This window comes from Pogona vitticeps, chromosome 12 (genome assembly GCF_051106095.1).
Source record: "Pogona vitticeps strain Pit_001003342236 chromosome 12, PviZW2.1, whole genome shotgun sequence".
NCBI lineage: Eukaryota > Metazoa > Chordata > Lepidosauria > Squamata > Agamidae > Pogona > Pogona vitticeps.
Window position 1 is genome coordinate 24,000,263 of NC_135794.1, and position 12,367 is coordinate 24,012,629.

Here is a 12,367-nt window from a genome sequence, read left to right on the forward strand (position 1 = left end):
GGGGGAAGGCGGTCTGGCCCCCGGCGTCGGATCGCCCCGCGCCCCACCAGCAGGACCAGCGGCGGCGGCGCAGCCCAGAAAGCCCCCCCCCCCCGCGCGCCGCCGCCGGCTCTGACCTCCAGCCTCCGGTGGCGTCAATGCAAATGCAGCCGCGGCACCAATCCGGAGCGAGGCGCCCGGCGGGCGGGGGCGGCGGAGGGAACTTCAAACCGGCGCCGGGGCTTCCGCGCCGCCTTCGCAGGAGCCGGGCCGAGAGGGCGCCCTCCGTCGGGGGACACCGGCACACGTCTGCCCGCCCGGCCGCCCTCGAGGGGCGCCACCCTTGCCGTCACTCCAGGGGTGGGATCGCCGCCTTAAGACCGGTGCGCATCTCCTGGCCCCTTAGGGTAATCCCTTCAGGCACGCAAATCTTCCAGGGCCACAGGGAGACACCCACTCCAAGCGCGATCCAAAAGCAAGCCAGGACCAAAGGGCTTCCTTCTCTTGCAACCTTATCCCGCAGGGCACCTAAATCATCTTTCAAGGCCAGACCTCATGTAAACCAAGCGGTGTTGCTTCCCCAGTTAGCTAAACTGGGGGCATCGTGTGTAGGGCATAAACGCGACACTCAAAGACAGCACCCGCCATTCCTTTCACGAGGCCCAGACTGAGAAGGCCTCCTCCCTCTTGGCAAACGCATCCATGGCCACCACGCCAGCAGCCGGGCCTTCCACCACACCTGAAGGCAACAGGGACAAAACAGGGCTTCGGCCTCTCACAGGATGAACCCAGGAGGAGCGAAGGGCAGCTGCCATGGCCACCACCAGAGACAAGCCCTTCCCCATCAGCCTCTGCTCCTCTATTCCCAGCCACCTCACTCCTGCTGGCCACCATCTCAGAGGAAGTGTATGTGCCGATGCTTCCTTGCCTGCCTGCCTGCCTGCTTGCTTGTTTCTGCGCGGGGACAGACACAGGTGGAAAGAAGGGGCCAGCTCTGGTTCCTGGCTCAGCTTAGCACCCCACCAACTTACTGCACGTCACCCTATCACACACAGACCACCCGTTAGGGCTTTTCACTGCCACCATCATTTAAAATCTGCCAGAAGGTAGGAAGGTGAGCCTGAGGGGAGTCACAGCCGAAACATCTGGAAGGCAGAAGCTCCCTCGCCCCAGCCTGAGCCAGCTGCCCCACCCTAACCTGTTTCACAGCTGGCCTTGCAGCCTGCTTTTCTCCCCCACTGAGCTGCCTTGAAGTTTGCTGCATTTTGCACAAGAGGCAAGTTGCAGTGATCCAGAGCAAATCTGCACAGAGAGAGAGAGAGAGAGAGAGAGAGAGAGAGAGAGAGAGAGAGAGATTCCACTGGGGTGGAAACAAAATACTACTTTTCCCCTTGAAAAGGACATTTAAAGGCATTTGGTTACTGCATCGACAACAACAGTAAGACAGCAGATAAGGGGAACAGCGGATACAGAGTCCAGCAGATACTGCTACCAGGCCAACAGGCGGCTAACATGGGACACATAGGGTCAGGCTGGTGAGAGATGACACACAACATTTGCAGAAGGAATATGAAGATGAAGGAGGAGTATATACTTCGTCCTCATTATGAAAAACCCAAGGTGTCCCCCGAAGGCTACATGCACCAGCGGCTGAGAGTGATTGTTCTAGGGCAGACTTCCCCAAGTCATAAGGAACTACAATGTCCATCGCCCCCAGCCACTGGAAAAGGGCATTAAATGCACCACCTTCAACACATCTGCTGTAAGGAAGAAGCCCCACAGAAACCGTGTGACTTCATGAGGCATGAGGCCCTGGTTTCAGGCCAGTTGTGGTCATGCATTTAGATTCTGCTACAAATAAATTAACAGAAGAAATTACAGGGGTAATTTATAGCAAATTTTTGCTGGTGTACCGATTCCAGGCACAAGTGCCCTGCTGTTAAAAAGTTGGCACGCTGTCCTTTAAAGTGGTTAGAAACGTCCTCTAAATTTAACCTTCCCAAGTTTACAGTGCTCTACTCATACCTTAATGTTTTGATTAGTGATAAGCACTCGTGGTTAAGGTTCCAGGGAAGAGCTGCATAATTACAGCATACAGTAGCCCTGATGGAGGCATATTTGTGGGGCGAGGGGGAGCAAGACAGCCGATTAAAATCAAAAGCACCCCATGGAAGGATAAGAATGGTGAAACTAGCCCATGTCGAAAGAAGAGTAAGCTACTAATGTTGTTACAGTAAAAGAGCATTTAAACATGGAAATCAAGACAGAGCTAATGTGCAGTGGCTGTCTAACGATCTCTAGAGATCTCCCATTTTCCAGCTAATCTAGTCCCAGCTCATAATCAAGATGGTGTAGATGTCAGCAGTTTCAAAACAAATTTTTAAATAGACTTGGAAGACACGTGGAGAGGGAGTTTTAAAAGTGAGCTGAAACTTGAGTCACCATAGGAACAGAGGAAGACCTTCTGCCAGTGCTCACATTCTGAGGTCCAGTTTAAAAGTGTCTCACTCCATCACTACGTCTTCCTCACCAGCCAAGCTGCCATCAGAATCATCCTTGCTGTGATCTTTTACCAGCAAACGTTTTGCATTCTGCGTTATTAGTGCCTTATGCGGCTCACACCAAAACATACAGGGAGAGACTAGCCCCCTTTAGTGGCCAACTTTGATATTGCACATGACAATTGACATAAACATTTCACTACACAAATGAGCATCCCTTCCCACAGCCCCAGTCCATGATGGTTTGCCCCCAACCCATTTCACTGCTCTCTGTGTGAGGACAGCTTCAAAAGGGAAGTTTAATAAAACCCTAATCTGGAAGGACAGATCCTGAAGATGAGGCTCCAAGACTTTGGCCATCTCCTGAGAAGAGAAGACTCCCTGGAAAAGACCCTGATGTTGGGAAAGTGTGGAGGCAAGAGGAGAAGGGGACAACAGAAGATGAGATGGTTGGACAGTGTCATTGAAGCAACCAACATGAATTTGACCCAACTCTGGGAGGCAGTGGAAGACGGGAGGGCCTGGCGTGCTCTGGTCCATGGGGTCACGAAGATTCGGACATGACTTAATGACTAAACAACAACAAAATAAAAACCCCTCAGTGTAGTAGATTGTTCTGCATGTGGCAGAAATGAAAATAGTTTGTCCACTTAGTTTTGAGCTGACAAGTAGGGCATCTTGCTGTAATCCACATAAAGGGAACAAGACGCCCTGCAAGTGGCCAGTAATTGGGGGGCATGGGTTGGAATCAGTGTTGGGGATTCCAGAAATACATTATCACTCACAGATCTTGTTCCTACAGTCAGGAAAAAGGAGAAGAAAAAAGAAAAAGGAAAAAAAGTTGTTTTTCTAACAGAGTTAAGATGTCAGAGGAGTTTAGTCAGCTTTTTTCTGGGGTCAAAGTCCAGGTATGCAGGACTGCAGCAAAAGGAGTGTGTGGGGGGGAGGTAGCAGCACAGACATCAGTCAGAACAGAGCAAAGAAAACCTCTGGACAGAACAGGGATCTTACGACATTCTGTCTGAACGTCCTCCACATTTAAAGCTGAACATAGTACACATTCAAGTATGCACATGACAGCACATTTAAAGCCCAACTCAGTAAAATTTCATCTATTAAAACATATTTCAAGTTGAACATAGTATGCATTCAGGCATCTAGATTATTGCGTATTTACAGTGAAACATAGTATGTGCTTAAGTATAGATATTACAGCAGGCCAAACTTGGTGTACATTCAAGTATAAGATATATAGAAACAGGTACTGTATAAAGATAACAGTAATAACTATGTGCAGTCAAGGATTTCCTAGGTAGAGCATGCTCAGAAATGGTTACGCCTTCCCTTCTTCTGGGGATGGCCTGGGACTCTGCCGCTGGCCCAAGGCCACCCAGGCTGGTTCTTACTGCGGGAGGCAGAGTGAGGAATCGAACTCCCAGCCTCTGGCTTCACAGCCAGATACTTCAACCATTTATATCTGCATCTGTCTAAATACTGTTATAGATAATTAACTCTGTGTGTTTACTTACACACATACACATTTTACACTAATAAAAGCGTGCTGAGAATTACAATTTTTACCAATAGATATCTCAGTGGGTGGACTATAACATGAAATATATATGTGAATGTGACAAGAGAGGACAATCAAGGCTCAGGAATAAAGCCCTTTCCCCCCAACACATTCCAACGAACATGAATCTTTTATTGACATTGTCGTTGGTGCGGGAATGAAGAAGGAACAAGACCTCGGTTTTCTTATCTCACAGACCTTAGAACAAGCTGAGCAGCCTCAAAGATACGGGTGGGGAAAACTGTAGCCATTCAATTTCCTGCCTGTTATAAAAGCCTCTACAGATCTTTTGTCAAGCAAAGCAAAACTAATAGCCAAAATAAAATTAAAAAGGGGCAGCCTTTCCCGAGAGATCCTGGGGAAGGCAGACATGGCAGCAGCGCAAGTTTTCCTAGCACAAGTTTGTGAAGGGCTTTATGGGATGAACCATTCCAACTCGTCTGTAGGGCCATCCTCAGGTATTTCAATCCCAGCACTTCCATGGGTGGAAAAGATGCAGCTGGTGATTTTGGGATGCTAGTCCCTGTTGATATTAGGGCCACTCCTGACCTAGTAGACATGGTACTGCCTAAACACCTAAGGTTCATGTCATGGGCTGATTCCTACCCTAAAGCAACCCCTCTGACACTGTGATGTGTTTCTGGAGGGAAGCCTCTCTTCCAAGGGTGGGAAAGCTGTGGTTCCCCGGAGGAGCTTTGTTTTGGATTTCTTCTCCTGCCAGTCCTAGCTAGCATAGCCAGGGGTCAAGCCTGATGGGAGCTGAATTCCATGGGCCCCTGCCTTGTTCTAGTCTTGTTTTAAGTCAAGGAGAAGATGCGTATCAGAGACCTGTCTTGTCTCCTACCTGTCTCCAGGAGTCTCAGAATGTGGGAACAGAAAGAGAAGAGGAGAAAGTCAAAATACTGTACATGTGATTCCTTCCCCCCCCCCCAATTAATTTGTAATTTATCTTTCTTGCAGGGCATGACATGACCTTAGGTGACTGGGGACAAAACCTGCAATTAGGCAGAGTTAAGAGAAGGCAAGCCGAGATCTGCAAACTCTGTGCTTTCTGACTCAAGCTGACATGAAGAACAAAACAGAAAACTTAACACAAACTTAGACAATAGCCTACATGATATGTAGTTCTTCAACATGTAATAATGTAAACCAACCGACCCAAAACCCACAAAGGCTTTATAATTTGCTAGAGGTGAAAGCGTTGCTGCTCAAAATTTGCCCCCAGTGGAATGTAATAAAACAAATGTGACTTTCTCTGTTTGTGTCTGGGCACCAGGAATGGGTACCAAATCCTGAGTTAGTCTGTTTGCTGTCATCTGGATGCCAAGCTCAGACTCAACAGCCTTTCGAACAGACTAAAACTGAAAAGGAAGGATTGTTCTCTGGGACCATCAAATAGAGAGCTAGAAAACGGGACACGTGGCCCACTCATTAAGGTGAGGCTGTCTGAGGGGTTTTGATGGCATCATTCAGGGTCATTGTGGGAAATTAAAAAGGGAGACTTTCAGACACCTCCCCTCTCCTTTCCTGAAGAGGTCAGTAGTTAAAAAGAACGGGACATCAGAAAACAAGGGAACTGTGCCCGCCCAGTGGGGGCAATTTGTGAGTGCTTCTATATAAACACACCCTGCAGTCCCCCTTTCCTTATTGTACTGGAACACCATCCAGTGGAACAGCAGTCTTATTTTTATCAGCAAAAGCAAGATGACAGCTTTGCTTATGCCTTCTTAATCCAAGGGAGTTATGCAACGTCACACACAGCATGCATGCTCCGGGGCCGCCCAAAAACCCCAGAGGGTTGATTTTTCTGCTGCCTAATCATCTACCAAATAAGGAAAACTGCCAGGGTCGAGGCAGGGTACTTTGAGTTGTTTCACAACTCAAGAAACTCCTGCCATGGGACAAAAGGCTTGGTTAGTGCATTAGGTTACCAATCCTGCCCCCCCTCCCGGCAACCCCTCCCCCCATCGTGCTTGCAATATTGTGAAGCACATAGAAAGCACTGTGATCCATGGGGATACACGGCTCTGAAAACCGTCTGTTATATCAACAGGGCATGAAGAGAGAGATAAGGGGATGGGGAGAAGATGGGTTAATCTATGCAATGACGTCCAGGTCAAAATTAGGATTTCCTAGCCATTGAAGTAGATTCCCAGTGTGGTGTAGTGGACAGAGTGATGGACTAGGATGCTGGAGAACAGGGTTTGAACGCCTGCTCAGCCATGGCGGCTCACCGGGGGAGTGGAAGTGGTAAAACCACACCTTAATTGCCTCATTTACCTAGAAAACCCTGTTGGGGTCCCTATATGTTGGTTCTGACTTGGCAGCACAGAGCCTCTAAAGAGCTTCTTGATGTTAATACATAAGAGGTAGTCTCAGTCCTGTTGATGTTCAACACGGCAGAGGTGGTGTCACGATCTGACATCCTCACGATCTGACATCCTCAAGGGCCCGCTCACACAAACCACTAACGTTGGCTCTGTGGCATCGCCTGGAAAAGTTACTCTTTTGTAACTACAACTGCTCGACGTCCTTGGTGGCCACGCGGGCTGACAGAAGACAGACCTCTGGCTGATTCCCAATATTAACTGCCCCCCCCCAAAAAAAAACCCACTCTGTAGGAATGTCTCTCCACTGCAATGGGTTGTTTAGTAAGCAGGTAAGTAACACCAGACCCACCTGTGATCTAACAGGTGTAGCTTTAGCTCTTGCAGGTACAGCTGCCCCAGGGAGGGCTCGGTCCTACCAGGAGACACAGCAGGGGTTGAGGGAGCTCTTTCCGGTGTCACAAAAGGGCATCATAATTTTAGTTATTTAAGACAAGCCATGCCAGAGGACTGGAAAGTCTACTTTATATTGAAGTCCACCATCTAGCTAGCTTTTGCTCCCTGTTCTAGATACAGCCTCATAATGCATATGATACAATGGTTTATCCCATAGGGAACCCATTAGCAAACTAGAAACAATAGTTACATAACGAATGATACATGGATTTGGGCAGTTTTTTTGTGTGTGTTTTTTTTTTTTTTTTTTTGGCAGAAAAACTACAGCAAAATTTAAAAACAGACATAGAAGAACTTGGGAGTTAGTCCAAGAAGTGACCCACAACCAAATATTGTTGGTCCATCATTCTTGCCATTTTGTTTTAACCACTCTCTAACGAATCAACTTGGATAAACTCCTTTTTAAAAAAAAAAAACTGTTTACTTCCTGAAGCACACGAATGCCGCAGGTACAAAGCAAGTGACGTTCAAACCGTCCGATCCAAGGCTGCTTCAGTGATAAGGAAGCAGATGAGGACAGATCAGGGACTTGGGGATGCTCATCCGAAGTTATCAGCAGATGAACTGTGGACTTTGCACCTGCCCTCCCCCCCCCCCCCCGTCTTCCCTGCTCAGATTAAATTACGTTCCTTCTACTTACATGGTAGTCAATAAAGTATATATTAGTAGATTTAAGCCACTCCTTTTACATCTACATCTCTGTTGTCGTTTTTTAAAGATACATGACTGTTGGGTCCTATCAGCTTTCAAACATCACAAGATGTCCAGCAGTTAAGTACTCATATAATACCTAAAAATGTAATATGACTGTTGGGTGGGGAGAGCATGATTTGTTCCATTTTAACATCCCATAGGCAGTTTGCTAATTGCTGTAATATCCAGATTTGCTTTTAAGAAGTCCCATTAGAACTGTGAGACTAACCACCCACCGGCCAAGCCAGAAGGGCAAACAAAATGCAGGATTCAGATGCTGGTCCCACCCGAATGGAAGAGAAAAATGCATTCAATCATTTCTGGAAAGACATCTAATCTTTGAAATTTGCTGTTGGGTCTTGATCTTTCTTGTGTGACCACCTCTGTTTTTTGTTTTGGGTTCAGTTTTTTGTTTTTCTGTTTTTTTGGCAACGACTTCTTTGAACTGCTTTTTAAATGGAACTTTCCATGCTTGGTCTCCATCCAACCAACATATTTTGGGGCCTCTTTGAAAAGCCCACAAAGCCAAATCTGTACAGCTGACCCTATTTTTTAAAAAAGTTTTAAAAGCCTACTGCGTGTTGTTTTTATCGAAATGTGTCCTCTGTGTTCTAATTACAACTTCAGAACTTTCCAATAACCCCAGAGGCAGAAGGCTTTGCTGCTTCTACCCATCATGAGACCTAGAGAGAAATGTTTTAAAAATAGAAGCGATGGGTGTATTTTCTGTGCGCCTTAAGACAATCTAGAACACAACAATCAAGACCTCTTGAATAACTAAGTGAAACAGAGATTGCTATACTTTTTAATGGTGTGCCTTCTTAAAGTGCCTTTAATCTAATCATGGTTTGAATATCATAATCTGACTGGGGGAAAGGGGACCATTTAAAGCCTGGGAAGATTTTGTCATGGAAGGAGCACAGACCTCTTGTTGGCTCTTAAAAAAAAACACGAATAATTAAGCAAACAAATTGAAGATTCTCATTCCTGATGTTAATCGTAACAGCTAACATTTTGGGCCTCACTAAGAATTAATGGAACACATTGATTTTTTTAAGCTAACTTTACACGCACCCGGTGCAATGCCTGTACAGCCGCATGCAGAATTTCCCACAGTCGGGATGGTATTCTGAGGCACTGCCTCCCAAAAATTAAATAGCTGCCCGATTAGAACCCCACCCCAAGCTAGGCATCCTACAGAAGGGTCCTGTGCAGATGCTGAGGGCCCCATCAAATGTCACGGGGCTGTAATGTTCTGGGAGCAATAAAAGGGAATTCCACCATACCCTGGCAAGTCTCTTAAGATGGAGGAGCAGCTGCCAACTTTGACCTCAGAACATGAGATTTCAGCCTCCGTCTGTACTAAAGAGGCAAAGAGAGGAGAGGCGAGGAATCAAATTTTCACAGAACAAGATTTCAGCACTTAGAGATCTCAGTCTTTCATGAGGAACACTTTGTGTAAACAACTCACCAGTTTGCTGTTGTGTCAATTCAAGTTTATTGTTAAAATAGTCTGAGCCTTTGATGGCAATATCTTCATCAGAAGATATCAACTCAAACCAAGCTAACCTTAAATACCTCCAGATAATAATAATTGTTTTTATATAATGATTATTGAGGCTCTCTTGATAAAACTTGAGCCACTGTCCATCAGCAGAGAGAGTGGTTTTGTTTTTAGTGCTTGCCGGAAGCCTTCGTTTTGCAAACGAGATGGACTTGGCAGGTTGCCCTTCTATAATGCGGGCCAATGCAGGGGACGGGCTCTTTCATGTTCATCTGCCTAGGTTTGGTTTAAATGTCCACCAAGCTGGTTTTGATTGTATCTGGAGGTACTGAAGGCTAGCTTTGCTTGAGTTGATATCTCACCTTGCCTGACAAAGATGGCGCAGGATATGGCTGTGGAAAGCTCAGGCTATTTTAACTATAAACATGACTGAAAACCCATGAGCTGTTTACACAGAGTTTTTAGCAGTTCATATAATGCCCCAAAACAGCAATAAGATATTAAATACACACAGCAGAGAGAAAAAACTGCAACATAATGTGACTTCTTTTCGGTTGTTCCTCTTTTATGAAAGGAACTGCCACCAAAAATCTGCCTGTCCTCCTCTCTGGAAACTTTTAATAAACTTTTTAAAAGTTTTTATTTTTTATTTTGGCAGGTCTTCCAAACTATATCATCTCAATAGCCTGCTTAGATTATATATTTACCATCTACCTGATTAGCTGCTGCCTGGTTTTAACTTAATTTTAATTGCAAATATAACCTTCGCTATTATGTTTGTTGATACAGATTTATTTGTTATGCATTTATACTGTATTCCGCTGTCCATTGGTCTGATGGGCAGTATAGAAATGTAAAAATATAAATAAATAAACAAATAAGGAACTGGACATTTTCATTACTTCTGCTAAGCAAGCACCATAAATTGGCACAAAGTGACGCAGCTCAGACAAAACAGGTAAATTCATAAAGACACGAGGAAGTGATTACAAAGGAATTCTATGAGGAAATTGCCTTTTCCAAGAGCTAAGCAAAAATTGCCTTGTGTGTTGTGGAGGAGGGAAGGAATGGACCACCCCTTCTCATTATGGACCTTAAGAAAGAGGGGATGGGGTTGAGAAGGGATGTCTGATGGACCGGGGTGCAGCGGTCATGGAAGTGTTTTTGACACCTGAGACAGGGCTTGTAAATTTCCTCCATGTGCAAACCTCCAACATCTGCACAGAGAAAGGGAAGACACGGGCAGCTTTCTACAATCCAGGAAGGTGGAAGTAAAAGCTAAGAACCAAACAATTCTTCCAGCTCTTCTCAACTGTCAGAGCAACTAAGGGTAAGGGGCAGAGATTCCTCAGACACCTTGGGACACCTGCCATTTGGGTTCTTTTTTTAAAAAAACACCTTTTCTTGGGGTCAGCTGTCAGCATCAGCATCAGCACTGGCAGTTCAAATTGGACCATCGCTAAACTTCTTATAGCCATCTGAATGCTCACTCTGGCTAGCTGAGCTAGACAAGCCTTGGAACTGATCCTGCACAGCTCTTTGAACGTCCCATGGTAGGATAATTGGTAGAGACCTTCTCCTTATTTCCATGCTTTGGAATAATGATTGGATATGCAACGACCCCTTGTGCCTACTCTCCTTCAGAACTACAGGGCATATGTGCCGAATCTTGAGTCATTTTTCAGAAGCTGACAAACGGTTGTTAGGCGGATTGCGCGGCGGAAAAGAAAAGCCACGCACAATTACATCGGGACAACCGCCTCCGTGCTAGAATTGCTTCCTGTAATTCTTTGTGATGGCTTGCGATTGAGACAATCATCTTCTGATAAAGGTTTGCCAAGCATTTGCCATCATTAATCTATTCTGTCAAGTTCCATTAAGTCCCCGAGAAGGGTGCTTAACCTCCGCAAAAGATGGCTTACTTAACCCGCTACGAAGACCTGAGACTGGGAACTTCTTGTAATGATTTCTTGCTGTCGTCTGTGGCGATCCAAGGGGAGGAAAGGCAGATAATTGTCAAAAGTCATCTGCAATTCTCACGCAGTGCAAAATACTGTATCTAAAGCTAGGGAATTCGCCCTAGAAATCCAGGCAGCACATCAATATATAAGGCAAAATATTCATGGCTTAAATATACAACTCATTCATTCATTCAGTTTTATTTTTTGTACTCTTGTCTTTATCCTCAAGGGGATGCAAAGACAGCTTACAATATTACTACTTGGTACTTCAATGTGAAGCCACCTTTCACCTCTCTGTTTTGTCTATTGCCATCCTTGCCCCAGCTTTGTGATCTCACAGCGCAGTGGTTAAACGGTGGCACTGCAGTCAAGACTCACAACCTGGGTTCAATCCAGATATGCTCAGGTAGCCGGCTCAAGGTTGAATGACCCTTCCATTCTTCCAGGGTTGATAAATTAAGTACCCAGCTTGCTGGGGAATGGGGGGGGCAATGTGTAGAGTGCTTTAAATGCAATGGGGTGGTATATAAGCAGCACACTTTGTTTGGCTATGCTCTGGTTTGAATCCAGTCTGATTCGAAGGATGTTCCTAGATAAGCTAGGAGGCTGTTGCCTATTTTGCGAGGTTTCGTTGTGATCTTAATAAAGGTATTTGGGGATTTGTTTCTGACATTGAATCTTTAGGAGTTTCCAGCCATGTATTTGTTTTCCTTAGAAAGTTCTCTATTTTTTTCTTGGAAAGCCTTAACACGAGTGACATTCATGTAACTGGTGAACTGTGCTGGCAACGAAAAGCTGTAATGGAAGTTGAGGTCACATGACACAGAGATATGGAGAGAAGTATGAGGAGAATGTATGTCCTTTCCACTGCTTTTCAATCTGTGCACCAAAAACATCATTAGAGGAGCACTTATTGATTGAAAGGTTAGCATTATTGTAAATGGAGAAGTTATTGATAGCGCCTAATATGCAAAAGATAAAGCATTGCTGCCAATTAAGACCGTCTGCAAAGATTACTCAGATAAATCAATGGGATAAGTAACAAAAAAACTCTTACAATGAATGTGAAGTCAACCACCTTTGTGGTTAGCAGTAAAAAGCAGCCCAGGAAATACTGTTAAGCATCTAAAATGGCAGATATAAATACCTTGAACTTTATATACGTATTTATGCCACGTGCATTTTTCATAAGATGCTAATTTTCTGCCTGGGGGTACTCCCTAGCGCTAGACATTTTGCATGACACTCCATCACTTGATAGTCCTACAACTGCTTATAATTGTGTCTGTCTGTCTGTCTGTCTGTCTGTCTGTCTGTCTGTCTGTCTGTCTGTCTGTCTGTCTGTCTGTCTGTCTGTCTGTGTAAGGGCTATA

The 12,367-nt window shown here is 45.3% G+C and overlaps 1 protein-coding gene across 1 annotated transcript in view; it reads right to left on the reverse strand.

Annotated features, from left to right (window-relative positions):
- The window catches only part of PDE8A (phosphodiesterase 8A), a 99,021-nt gene that overhangs the window by 80,718 nt on the left and 5,936 nt on the right, over positions 1 to 12,367 (reverse strand). The window lies entirely within an intron of this gene.